This window comes from Dryobates pubescens, chromosome 4 (genome assembly GCF_014839835.1).
Source record: "Dryobates pubescens isolate bDryPub1 chromosome 4, bDryPub1.pri, whole genome shotgun sequence".
NCBI classification, from domain to species: Eukaryota; Metazoa; Chordata; class Aves; order Piciformes; family Picidae; genus Dryobates; species Dryobates pubescens.
In genome coordinates, this window is record NC_071615.1 from 20,064,076 (window position 1) to 20,078,291 (window position 14,216).

The 14,216-nt window shown below is 46.6% G+C and overlaps 1 protein-coding gene across 2 annotated transcripts in view; it reads right to left on the reverse strand.

Moving 5' to 3' along the window:
• Positions 1-3,880, reverse strand: part of TRAK1 (trafficking kinesin protein 1) — a 118,505-nt gene extending 114,625 nt beyond the window's left edge. For both annotated transcript variants that reach the window (XM_054160894.1, XM_054160893.1), the window contains exon 1: positions 3,678-3,880. The gene's annotated coding sequence lies outside the window, so the exon portion shown is untranslated. The remainder of the gene's footprint in view (positions 1-3,677) is intronic.
• Between the last annotated feature and the right edge of the window lie 10,336 nt (positions 3,881-14,216).

Genomic DNA, 14,216 nt, shown 5'->3' on the forward strand with positions numbered 1-14,216 from the left:
AGCCTCTTAGCTGGACAGCCATAATCGGGATGACTCTATAGCATGACTTTTTGCACTGTAATCAATAGGCTCCAATAAAAAGAGAAGTATTGATGAATCAAAGTTCAAATAAAGGACAGTTTTAGACAAAGAATACTTGCAACAAGCTGGTGGAATTTATTCAGGAGACAACACACCATTCACTACAAAGTAAAATAAAAGTGCTTGCAAACTCACACAGCTATCTCAGGCAAACCGCAGGGTAAGGAGGAAGGCTTTGAATCACACACCAACTGGTATCTTGGGAAGCTGACATTAACAGGAAGTTAATTCTCAAGATTTTTATCTCTCCCAGTAGCACTGGTCCCACAACCAAATCCACAAATGCAAGCTCTGCACACAAGTGCAGCATTCCAAAGAGACAGTGGCACTGCTGATGGGGTCTTAATTCAAATGTGACAGAGAAACATCCCTTTGCAGCACAGGCAACACAGATCACAAATCAGTTTTACAAAGCTTTGTACACCAGGAGAGATGCCTGCAACTGACGTGCCATCGCTGTCATTTAGCAAGCAGAAAGCATTTCTCCTGCTTACTGTCTTTTCATGATAACTCTAAAAGCCACTTGGTGTGCAGTTGCTACTGGAATTTAGTCAAGAGCCCTTACACAACACACAAGTGACAATCCCATTCAACAGCAGACACAAGGAACGTGCCAGGAAGATGCCAGTATGCCTTTGGTCATTTTAATGCAATTTAAGTGTATTAACTCTTCAACCTTGATGGCACCACTAAGGCTCCTGCATAGGCAGAACTGCCATGTGCATCTGGAGAACAGTCAGTTGCAATAGCATGCCTACCAGCAACGCTTCTCTGACCAACAGGCTAAAACAGAGTTCCTAATTCCATACTGAAGTTACAAGAACTTCTGTTCTGTCTGGAAGTATCATGAAATAAGCATTTGCATGGATCAAGTGACAGTTTTGTGAGAGTTAAAACAGAGTTATTCAAAAACTCAACCTGATAAAGCACTAGGCCTAATACCAGAGGCTTCTTGGAGGAGACACTTATTCTTGCAAACAAGAACAGGCATTGCTGAGGCAGGGGAAAAGGCATCTGCTTCAAAATTTGAGACAAAGAATGCATTTTCTGCAAGCCAACAAGAAATGCTCCATCTACCTTGAGCACCACTCCCAACATACAACATCCAGACACCTTCTGATCCTAGCAGAAGCAGCACTAAACCACCCCAGTTCTGGAAATTAGAGAACATTGTTTTAAAGACTTGGAAAAAAAATAGATTTCAGAGAAATGCAACTTCCCCCTTTTTATGTCCCCTTACTCCAGGCAATTTTTAAGTAATACAGAGAATTGTTAAGAAGAGAAACACGTACAGCTTTTAACCAGGGTGAAAGGTTTAACTTGCCTTTGGATACTGCAGATGCTGCTTCAACAGCACTCATCCTGACAGTTCTTTCTACTGAGCTATTAGGAAGAAAAAGTGCCTTACATCCAGCTTATTGTCTGCCATAGTAGACACAATGGCAAGTTTTAGCACTTTTCCTTTTCAGCAAGAACAGTATTGAGCAAGTGCACATTTTGAACAAAAATCTTTAACCTGCACTAACTTGTACTGTGCTAATCTCATTCTTAGATCTCTAAGTACCTTGGCTAAAATCTTTCACAAGTCAAAAGAAAATCCTCAGAGAACACAGAAAGGTTATGATGAAATAACTTCTACAAAAGCAGCTGGTGATCTGTTACAGGAATGTGTGAAGCAGCAAGGAGCTCAGGTGTGAGCTGTGAGAGGAACAATGTAAGTTCCAAACAGTTCCAGGCCAGGATTTTCAATCTGCTCTTGCTCCCAATGTATGCAAGCTCACTTACTCTCACCTGCAGAGTGTCAAGTTAATGTTCATCAATACAGATGGCAAAACTTGCCAGTCCTGCTTCATTAGTCAGGACTCTGGACTAAACTAGTCAGATGCTCACAGGCTGCAGCAGCAAGTTCATATTTCACTGAGATTTTATGCATACACATCTCAAACATGGCACACCACAAACATGTAACTGTATGTGCCTAACCATGTTAATACTTCCTCAGCATCACAGTGTGCTACCCAGTGCTCTAGAACAGGCACTATGCCCACTTACAAACAAAGATTTCAGTTTGGGTAGGGTTTTTTTTGCACTAGATCCAGACAGACTCTGCTTCTTTCCACTACTGCCATCCACCATGCACTTAAATCCCCTGGGAAGTGGGAGTTTATTCAAGCAACTGACAGAAACTTCTGTTTTACTTCAACAGAAATTTAAATTCTATCCACACATACAGCTGCCTGCTCTTAACTCACCAGGCTCACATTAAAAGCGGAAAACTCGCACTTCCCATTAGGATTTTTATCCTTCTGTTTTTCCTCCCTTATAATGATGCTCATTAAAAACAGGGAAATAATAGCTGTAATCACATCTTAAGAGCGTGTTCTTATGTGCTGCTAAAATGATCTTCCTATCTGCTGTCATCACAGATTGCTCTGGTTGCTCAATTTAAACAGGTTCCAGTGCCTCACAGAAGGCACAGCATTATGAATATAGTTCCAGGCCTGGAGGACAACACTCCTTCCCTCAGATTTCTCATGGAAACTCCAGAAGAGCCCCACTAGAAATAACCACATTTAAACACAGGTCAATTCCAGTACGGACAGAAACCAAGGCATTACTTACAGCACATGAAACTGTTTAACACACAGCAATAAAACATGCACATATGGCAAACTGCTCATTTTAACTGTTGTTTGGTTTAGGTTTGGTTTAACTTGTTTTGTTTTGCTGTTGCTTTCCTGATTGCAAAAGCCATTACACCCACGACTTAATCTCAGTGGACTGAAAGGTTCAAATAAGGTTACAGACTGAAAGACAGAGAAGAGCGTCCACACGGGTAACTTCTCCCAAAGTCCAAGCAAGGGAGGAATAGGAGCCTGGGCTCTCAACCGTTAACAGAGTCTTTTTTTTTTTTCTTTTTTTTTTTTCCATTTCCTACTCTTTCCTAATTTTACCTGAAGAGAAGCTCACCTAAACATGAAGTTCAGCTACAAACCAAAGCAGGCACTAATCCCAAACTTGCTGAAAAGCATAATGGAATATTTCAGTAATCTGAAACAGAGGCATACCGCCAAAAGCTATCCGTAATACCTAACATCAAAGAAACCAACTTAATATTTGTATGTCCCTCCCCAACGGCTAGAAAAGCTATGAGCAGGAGTCCTAACTGCCAGCAGCAGCAGTTTACCTGTAAATAATCCCGAGGCCGAATCTTGCAAGCGATTCGCGACCTTCGGTGAACAATTCCACCAACCGCCTCTTCCTTTAAAGGGGCGAACAGGACAGAAGAGAACGAAGAGCAGCGACGCGGCGCTCCGCCCGCCCGCGAGCGAGCCGCCCGTGAAGGTCGCCCCACTGCCACTGGGTTGCGGGGGCCCGAGGAGGAGGAGCCGCTGCACCTTCCTCAGCCCCGGCGAAGCAAGCAGGCCTCGCCCCCCCACGGCTGCCAGACCCCTGTCTCCCGCACCCGTTCGCTCACCTGAGAGCAAGAGAGAAGCGAAAGCGGCCGCATCGGGCCCCCCTGTTCCCGGCCGTGCCGCCCTGTTAGACGCGCAGCGCAGACGCCCGCATGCCCGCCCGCACGCCCGCGCACTCACCCCGCTCCGGGCCCCCCGGACAGCGGGGCGCAGGCGGCGATAGCCCCGCGGGCCGGGGGAGCCTCGCTGCCGGCGGCGGCCACCTCCGGGCTGCTTCTCCCCTCACGGCTCGTCCTCGGCCCGCGCCGCTGAGGGATCGCGGCGTGCGGCGCGGGCAAAGCGCGGGGGCTGCTGCGGCCGGTTGTCCGCTGCTTCTCCCTCCTCCTGCCAGCGCCTCATGTGCCCTTCTTCCCGGTCTCTCCGGCAGGGCCGCCGCCGCTTCAGCTCCCCAGCTTCCCCCTCTGCGGACACCGCTCTCGCCGGGCTGCGGCGCACGTGGGGTGCCCAGCGGGCGCTCTTCTCCGCTCGCCCTCTACCCGCGCCGCCGAGGCCTCCGCGGGGGGTGGGGGGGCAGCAAGAAGGAGAGTGCTGCCGACGGCCACCTCGGAGGCCGCTGCCTCGGTAATCGCCACCGCTCCTCGCCGACACCCCCCGCTCCTCCGCCCCCCGGCGGCCATTACCTCATGGCCCAACCCTGCCGCGGAGGAGGGGCCGCGCGTCGCCCAGCAACCGGCCCCCTGCCGCGGCCCGGGCCGGCGGGAGTGGCTGCCCGGCGCCGAGAGGGGCGACTGGGGGTTTTCCGCAGCTGGGGGACTTGCGTAGCTGCGCGGGGTAGATCGCCCACTTTCAAAGTAACTCACCGCTGCTTCGGCCAGAGCTTTAGCGGTGTGGCTCGGTAGAGCAGCCGGGCCGAGGGGTGCCAGGGCCGCGTCGCCTCAGGACTCTCGCCGCCCCGACACGGCCGTCTGCCCACGGCATTGAGGGCGGGCGGCTCCCGCGCTCCGGGTGGCGGTAGCAGCCAGGCGAAGCGACCCGAGCCGATTTGGGAGGTGCTGGGAGAACCGCAGTGGGGGACAGTCTGCCCGGACCCCGCGGGTCTCTGCTGGGGAGGGCTGGTGCGGCGCTGAGCCGCTCGGCTGCCCACCGAGAGCCAGTGGAGGGGAATGCGGTCTGGCCAAGCGTCTGATGGCCACCTTGGGGGCTCGCACTTGAATGACCTGGGCTAGTACAGCCGGCTGACCGCCACGGCGACCTGTGCCTGGATTTGTCACCGTGCATGCGAGAGGAAAAAGAGTTGAAAAAATCCCTGGCTAAGCACTCAGCCAGGCTGCAGGGACTCGGGTGGAGGGAACAACCGACACGGGAAAAAAAGTGGGTTGCAGTGCAAGTTAGTCAAAATATGTATTTTTTCAAGCCTGGTAGAGGAACGAAGGAGAGGAATCGTGCCCATGCCTTTCTGGAAAGTTGCAGTATGTGTGCAAGATGTACTAGGCACCCAAAAAGCATAGGCGGAAAATATTCGTTAATGTTCCAACCTTCAGAACAAAGCTTCAGTACAGGTCCTTAATAAATCTAATCATTTAAGAAAAAGAAAGAGGCCCAGAAGAAATCACGACTTCTTATTTCTGTGGCTGACAGAACTATTTGTTGGCCGAAGGTTTGCCTGTTTTTATTTACCGGCAAGGGAAGAGGGAATTGTGTTCCAGGTTACAGCTGGCAAGACAAAAAAGCTGCGGTCGTGCTGGTGACAGGATTCTGGAAGCGTGGGACGCGCGTTAACCTCCAGTGAGTCTAAATGGATTCGGGCTTTGACCCTGGATAACCTACAAAAAGAAAGAAACCAACCCTTTACATTTGCAAGCAAAGAGAATCGCACTTGAGTGCTGGAAAAGCGAGGAGAAATGTTACAGCAGCGGCTTCCCAGGCGCCTGCCGCACAGGCCCATCTTCAGAGGAGATCCCCTGTAAGTGACTAAGGATGCAGTTAGATGGAGTGAGTCAACCAGAAAGCCTGCAGCTGCCAAAAGGAGCAGGCTGCTTTCCCCACTCCTCCCGCAGAGGAGCTAGGCACTCCTGGGTTTCCCAGGGGCTGGCTCTGCTGCTTAGGATTCCTTAGCAATTGACTCAGCCTGACACAGAACTGATTATATTTTTTTCCTTGCCAGATTAGTGAACTGCATAGACTCACCCTAAGGTCTTAACAAGGATCAGGGGTGAGCACAAAGAGGAGTTGAAACCATTCATCTGGAAGAAACAGGACCATCCCTTTGTTAACACCGCACTTTCCAATCATCTCAGTAATCTAACTTCTCCCTAAACCAGAAACTTCATGTTACTACTAAGAAGTCTGACTCCTGGGTATTATTAAAAAGACTGCAGCCTTCCACTTCCAACCCTCAGCTGAGCCCTCCCATTGTACCCCATGTGACCCTGGAGTTAGGCATTGAGCAAGATAAACCAGGGGGCTTTTCAAAAGGGTAGTTTTTTACTTAATTCCTTAAGTAGGCAAGGATGGAGTCAGACAAGTGACAGAGATTGCTCAAGAGAGGGAACAAGACTATGTGCTTGAAAACAAGGGATAGAGCCTTTCATCAGCACTTGTTCTAACACAAGCCCAAGACAGCAGTGAGGAATGGTCTGCACGGTGACGAAGTAGTTTTGAGGAATAGTTTGCTCTGCACCTCACAGAATGTCAATGAGAACCAGGGGGGGAAAGCAAACATAGGTTGGTAAAGCATTTTTTTTAAGTTCTTTTTCTTTATGCTAGTCATAGGAGCTGTTTGGTGGGTGCTGCACCAAAGTCTCATGATTTTTTGTTGCATGATGCCATAGTGCCCATAAGCATGCTCCATTGCATTCTTACTGCCATCTTGATTCATCTACCTAGCAATCCCAAAGCTGGAAATTGACACGGTAACAAAAAAATCTTTATAATGAAATGTCCTAGATTGCTGTTCTCTGTCATCTCCATTTCCTTTCTCATAATGATTATCACATCACAATAATTCTCAATTTTGCTTCCTTGATTACACCTCTAGAAAAGACTTTTTATTTCCATCCTGTTAAAATAGAAGACTTCTCATATATAGTTCTCAGTGAGCATATTCTGCTGGCTTTCTTGCATCTTCCTCACTTGTTGTCTTCAGAATTTCTTTTATAGTCCCTGCAAAATAATCAAATAATAAAATGTTGATTTAAAAGCACTGGAAGCCAGTGTCCAAAAGCTCTGGTTAAGTTTACCCACTGAAGATCCCAACTGCAGCTATGATTGTAGAGTAAACAATTTTAACCTCAGAGAATAAGCTCATTCCAATGGGCATGCACAAATGATCCAAGGAAAAAAGAACATCACTAAAATATCTCCACAAGTATGCTTCTGAACAGCTTAAAAAAAGACTTGCAGTGCTGCTTCTTTTTGTTCTTCCTGTTGGTACTGGTGCAACTGCCCGCATTTCTCACACTTCTGTGCCAGCATGGACTAAGTAATGCTGTCAGCCCTTTAAAAGGGTCTGTGAAGGGTCAGCATAATGCCTCCCTGTACATCTTTTTCTCTTGAAAAGCTGGGGTTTGTAACATTGGCACTGCTTTTACTTGAATATCGGAACACATACTCTTGGGGTTTTGTTGTTTTCTTTTACAACAAAGTCTGTAGTGCTGCCTTTGCTGGAAGAATCAAACCAGCAGAAAAGCTTTTCTTGTTCAGAGCTCTATGCTTCCTTCGGCTAGCATCTGCCAGCAGCACCACTTTCTGCTTCTTCAACTGCTTCTCTGCTGGACATTTACTTCCTGTAAAGGGACTGCATTTTTCAGGCACCATACCAGTTTAGGACATTGGCCTGAAGTGTTATTACAACTGTGACTTAAGGAGAGCAGACACATGTGATTTGAAAAAGAACACAAGGAAAAGAAGATGGAGATGGGGGGGGGGAATTGTAAGCTTATGGACAAGTTAAAGCACAAACACAAGTAGAGGAAACAAATGAAATGAAGATTTAAAGATCTTTTTGAGAAAACTCATTAAAAATTGCCTGCATAGAGGATCATATATAATAATTATGGCAAAAGGAAGCATTACTCCAGAGTTTACAGGCTGCAAAAACATGAAGAAAGCAAACTGTGACTCAGAGGATGGGGTTTTGCACACATTTGACATTAATGAAATGCAAGTTGGAATAAATAGTTTGCAAAGCTCAGATTAGCATTAGAAGTGCAGGCAAGTACACAAGCAAAGAAGAAATTAAAAGCAAGATAGTGGGATAAAGATAAATGTGCCAGGCATGTATTTTGTGCAAGAAAAGTGGGAAAATGTGCAATCAAGCAAAGCCAAATGAAAATTACACCACAGAGTGGTGAGAATACCTTCAAGATTGAGAATTCTAATCAGGATGTGAAGGATATCCTGAAAGTACAGAATATGCAACATGAAGGCCATTGCTTTCTGCTGAAACAGTGAATCTGTGTGCTCAGTAATAATGCAGTTGACTCTTGTGTGAGTCCAAACTGCTGAATATATTGGAAGAAAATAGGATGTCCTCCTAACATGTTACACCTAGAACAGATGAAAGTAATTCAACCTGTACAGAATCTGCTTTACACACTCTGCTGCATTAGAATAAGAAATAGCTTGGACACTGAAATACACAGAACAAAAGAGTATCACTAATAAATTATATCATCTCAGGATAGTCACTGAAAAAGCAAGTTTTTTTACAAGACCTATTCAGCCTTCCTGCAAAGCCAGGTGGTCATCTCATCATCTTTTGGAAGCTAGCAGGTAGGCTTAGGCGTTGAGAATGCTGTTAGTGAACCTTGGTCCGCCAGTCAGGCTCACAAATCGGCGTCAGAGCTGATGATAGCCCACAGCAATTCACCTCATCTGAGCAGATAAAACTCATTTAAAAAAAAGGAGGAACCTGGTTTTGACTCCAGTATCTTACACAGAGCAGTTGCTGACTTCTCAAGGAAGGGGGGGGGGAAGGTAAAATCAGTTTGTAATATGCCAGCCTTTCAAGGCATTAACTCAGAGTATCTTACCACATCTCTTTTAAGCCTTAGACATGAAAACATTGAGACCATAATGGAGGAAGAGATAACACAAGCATGCTGTACTTGCAGTATATCAGCTTACAAGTGGATCCGGTGAGGTGAGATTGAGAGTCCTATTGCCGTAAAAGAAGCTGGTAGTAGTTTTTGCCTCACCTGACAAAGAAACATAATGGCAAGGACTGTTTTGCTATAATGTTTCTGCAGTGAAAACAAATTCCCAAACAGACGGGTCCCAGAAGCTACCAAAGAGTGTGAAAAATCGTTGATACTCCCAAATATTAGCAGTGTGCCCAGGTGGCCTGCATCAGAAATAGAGGCCCCACATACTTCCCAGGGATGACAGAACTATCATGGCAAATGGAACAGAAAAATATTTAGTGTGAGCAATTGAATCATCATACCCAGGACGCTGAGAATAGAAACTCTCTGGAGAATGGGGTCATTCTGGAATAGAAAGAAACATCATGTACTAGCAGGATGGGACTGAGCATGAGTAATCATCATAGCTGGGAGAAAACCTGGTACGTATGGCAAAATAAAACAGAAGGCATTGCAGTAAACTCCCAGGCAACCAGCACCAGAACAAGGGGACACAGTCTCAAGTTGTGTCAGGGGAGGTTTAGACTCGAGGTGAGGAAAAAGTTCTTCACTGAGCGAGTCATTCGTCATTGGAATGGGCTGCCCAGGGAGGTGGTGGAGTCGCCGTCCCTGGAGGTGTTCAAGGGGAGATTGGACGTGGCGCTTGGTGCTATGATCTAGTTGTGAGGTCTGTTGGAACAGGTTGGACTTGATGATCCTTGGGGTCTCTTCCAACCTTAGTTACTGTGATACTGTGATACTGTGATAAAGAGCAGGTCTGCTTACCAAAGGAAAACAACACATGGAAGCATACCTTAAAATTATAGGCTACTTAGTGAGATTTTTGGGAACCTGGAATAAGATGTCAGAGGCTTCTGTAGCTCCCATTGAGGGTAAAGCAGTGAAGTGTTTAAGCATTCCTGAACTATGTGGTTTCAATCACACGATCTGAGTTTACCTTAAATTAGATCATATATTTATTTGAGAACAAGAATGGTTATATCTGACTGTCCCATATAACAGCCAGGCGAATGCAAGGCTGAGTTTGCTGGGCAGACTGCTAAGAGCCCTGACATGGTGCAAACAGCAGGGAGAATGTTTTGCATTCCGTTCTTGGATGTTGAAAATACTTCCACAGAAAAGTTCACTGCAGTTGATTACAGTGCTTGAAGTCATGTGCAGTAACAGACAAAAGGAGTAACAAACTCAAACTGTAAGAAAAAGGCCAAAGATAGTAGTCTTATCATGATAGTCCTGATTGATGTTTGTATTTGGATTATTTCCTCAAGGTAACTCCTGTAGTGAAAGCAACTGATGTGTTTGAAGAAGGAATTCCCAATTCTGATACCAAATCAAAGGGAAAAATTCCCCATCTGGAGTATACTGAAATGGTGCATCCAGATGTTAAGAAGGACACAGTCATATGATAAAGAGGTATTGGAAAAAAGGGGATGTCAATGAACATCAACCCCTGTGCCTGCCTTTAATTACACTGAAAATCCTTAATTGTGGAGATATTTAATTTGAAAAGCTATGAATCTCTGCCTTGTTATTAAAGCATTTTGTGTGTGTGTTTGGTTTTTTACTCTCTCAGTAATGCTATTGCCACTATTCTATGAAAAGCCTTTATTAATATTAAAGTTTATATTATTTCACTGACTCCCTTCTAATAGGCTATTTACCTCCTTTGCATAAAACAAAACAAACAAAACCCCCACCCAAACAACAACCAAGCAACCAACCAAAAAAAACCAACAAACCCAAAAAACTCCCAGAGTGGACTAATTTAACAGGAAGTTGTACATAAGACAAAACACTAGAAATTTGGAAGCAAAGGCTTGATATTTATTGTGGCTTAGTTTTGTCCTTTTGGTCATGGACAATAAAATTAAGTGACTTTTCTAAGGTCTGCCATTGAATTGCTGTCAGGACCGATCTGTAATGGAGCCAATATTCTAGTCCTTCTTTTTATCAGTCACCCTCATTACAGCCAAAGACAAAACACACTGTTTTCTAAAATCTAAATATATCACTCTTCAAAGCATACTTTTCTTGTGCTCACTGGAAGAAACTAGGTGATGTCTACTTACGCATTCAGTGTATTTATAGCTAGTCAGCTGTGCATTTACATTGGAAAAAGAAACAGAAACATTATTTTGCCAGTGAAGCTGTAGCTTCATTGTTAATCACAGATCAACTCTGCAGTTGCCAAAAACTTAACACTGTGAAATGGGACAACATCTGAAATGGCAAGAAGTAAGGACATTTGCACACTCTATTTTCCCTTCCTTATGAGTCCAGTCAATTCTATGTAGACATTCAATAAATCAGCAAAAATTATATCTATGTGCAGCACTGACCTCTGATCAGCTTTGCAGACTTTCTACTAACTCCATCGACAGCTGACCTGTGACAGAACGTTTGGCAAACTGTGACACTAATGAATCTTTATTTCCTCAAGGTCTTTGCTTTGTGTCTACAGACTTCACTGTCTAAGCAGCTACAAAACTGCACTGCTTCTTGCAGCTTGCACCTTTTTAACATCCCTCATCCACCATGGGATGGTTTGGGGGTGGGGTTTTTCCTTTTTTTTTTTTTTTTTTCCCTGAAGTATTTTGGATGTTTAAATTCCTACTGAACTATTTAGAATAGAATAGAACAAGATAGAATAGAATAGAATTAACCAGATTGGAAGAGACCTTTGAGTTCAGAGAGTCTAACCTATCATCCAACACCATCTAATCAACTAAACCATGGCACCAAGTGCCCCATCCAGTCTCTTCATAAACACCTCCAGTGATGGTGACCCCACCACCTCCCTGGGCAGCCCACTCCAATAGCCAATCTCTTTTTCTGTGAAGAACTTCCTCCTAACATCCAGCCAAAACTTCCCCTGGCACAGCCTGAGACTTTGTCCTCTGATCATCTGTTATCATAGACCTAAACAAAGTGAATCCTTCTTTTATCAAACCTGATTGTAATGGATCAATGGGTTGAAAAGTGTTAGGAGATCAAGATGAAGGATAAAACATAACTTTATACAACTTGCTCTTAGAAAGACAGACCAAATGTTTTGTTGTACAAGAGAATGACATATGACTTTTTCAAAGTCAAACCCAAAATTAGACAAGCAAACCAAAAAAATCCACAATAAACCAAACCACTCTATGAAAAAAATGAAAACTCTGCTTTACCACTAAAGATGGAAAACACTTGTTTGAAGGGCTAAATGTTGTCATCACAAAGTGTCCCTCAAATAGGTGTCCACGATTGCCATAACATGACTGACAACACCATGTGTTGGATTTGACCAATGCTAATACTGAATCATCAAACCACAGAATCATATAAGTTGGAGGAGACCTTTAAGATCATCAAGTCCAACTGTTAACCCAGCACTGCCAAGTCGCCACTAAACCATGTCCCTCTGGACCACATCTACTTATCTTTCAAATACCTCCAAGGGTGGTGACTCCACCACTTCCCTGAGCAGCCTGTTCCAGGGTTTGATAACCATTTCTGTAAAGTTTTCCTAATATAAAACCTAAGCCTCCCCTTGTGCAATTTGAGGCCATTCCCTCTCATCCTATCGCTTGTTACTTGAGATTGACCCACACCTTGCTACAACCTCCTTTCAGGTAAAGGAGCTGAGAGGGTCTCCCTGGGCCTCCTTCTCTCCAGGCTAAACAATCCAAGCTTCTCCTCGGAAGACTTCATTGCTCTTCTTCGGATGTGCGACACCATCTCAACGTCATTCTTGTAGCGAAGAGCCCAGAACTGTCCTATCTTAAGCTGTGTCTGGGGAGCTAACTACACCGTGGCAGCAGCAGCTGCCTCACAAGAGTTGACAGTGGCTGTGGCACCAGTAACAAATTACACGCTTTTCTTAAAAAATAAAAGTGCCATCAAGCACATCAGAGAAGCCACCAGCCACTCCTCACAAGGCTCGTGCTCTCGGTTCTGCATCAGCTTCACCGCTGATGAGAGAGAAGCCGGACCTGCCGGGAGTCTCGGCAGGGGGCTGCGGAGCCCGCTCTGGGCTCGCTGCCTTCCCGAAGGCCATCGCAGCCCTTAGGAACTGACCGTTGGCAGCGGCGCGCGCGGCCGCCGCGCCCCCAGCTCCGGCCCGCCACTGACGGCTGCCTAACAACCGCGCAGCTGCTCGCGGCTCTCCCAGGCCCTGCATCATCCGGGCCCTACCCTGCCTGGCCCCGGCCCGGTGGATCCGCTCTGACGGAGGCGCCTCCGGGCCCAGCGTCGGCGCTGCTCTCTTTCCGGCGTCTGGCCGCGTCTCCTGGATACGGGCACGGTAGGTACTTTCGGAGGAGTGCGCGGAGGGGAGCGGGGCAGAGCCGGGTGGGACCTGGCGGTGTGAGCTTGCTAAAGAAAGGGGGGGGGAGGGGAAAAAGTCTCTGTAGCGAGCCTGCCTTTTATGCTGACGTCTGTCCTGCTGGCTGTATTTTGTGGCGCTCAGGAAGGAGTTTCCCATCGGGACACTTTCAAATCTCTCCTCCCTGCCGTTGGGTCATGGGAGACTCCGGCTCGAGGGCAGGGCTTTGTTTGTTTCTGTTGATGGCGGCGGCGCGGCGATAGTAACGCAGCCTCCGTGGCTGTCCCTGCCGCACAGGTACGGCTGTCGTGTGTGCCCCCCCCAGTTCCACCTCACGGCCGTTAGCTAGCGGGCGCGCCTCACGGCCCTGCGGGGCTGTTTCCCCCCACTGGCCTTCCGCTCCTGTCCTGGCCATCGTTTGGTAGCGTGATGATTATTTACAGATATTTAGAGTTTGTGGTTTCTGGCCTACTTTCTCCCAGGCCAGGGGAGGTTTAGGTTAGCACTTCCTCACAGAAAAGCTGATTAGGCCCAGGGAGGTGGTGGTGTTGCCATCGCTGGAGGTCTTCAAGAAAAGCTTGGATGTGGCACTTGGTGTCATGGTTTAGCTGATGTGGTGATGTTAGGTCATAGGCTGGGCTTGATGACCTCTGAGGTCTTTTCCAGCCTCAATAATTCTGTGAGTCTGTGATCTGCGAGTTTTGAAATGTTAAGAGCTTTAGAAGTGGAAAATTCTATCAGCTGTTGACATTTTTTATCACGTTTCCTGACTGGAGACCTTCTGGTCAGTAAAATCATGGAGTGGGGTTTTTTAGAAGAGATCTTTAAAGGTCATCTGGTCCTCGGCAGTGAGCAGGGACATCCCCCAGATAGATCAGGTTGCTCAGAGCCCCATCCAGCTATCTGCAACATTTCCAGGAGGGAACATCCACCACCCCTCTGAGCAGCCTGGGACACTGTTCACCACTCCCACTGTAAAAAAAAAAAAGTCTTTGTTCTATCCAGTCTAAATCTTCCCTCTTCTGTGAGCAGCAGCCCCAATTCTCTCAGCTCATAGCAGAGGGGCTCCAGCTTGTGTGTTCGTCTCTGGTCCTGCTCCAACATATCCCTGTCTTTCTAAGGGCCTCAGAGCTAGATGTAGCACTACAGGTGGAGTCTCCAGAGAGAACAGCAGTGTCCATGCTGCTTTCGATGCAACCCAGGACGTGGTTGGCCGCCTGGGCTGCAGGTGCACGTTGCTAGCTCTTTGTCAGCTCACATCCAGCT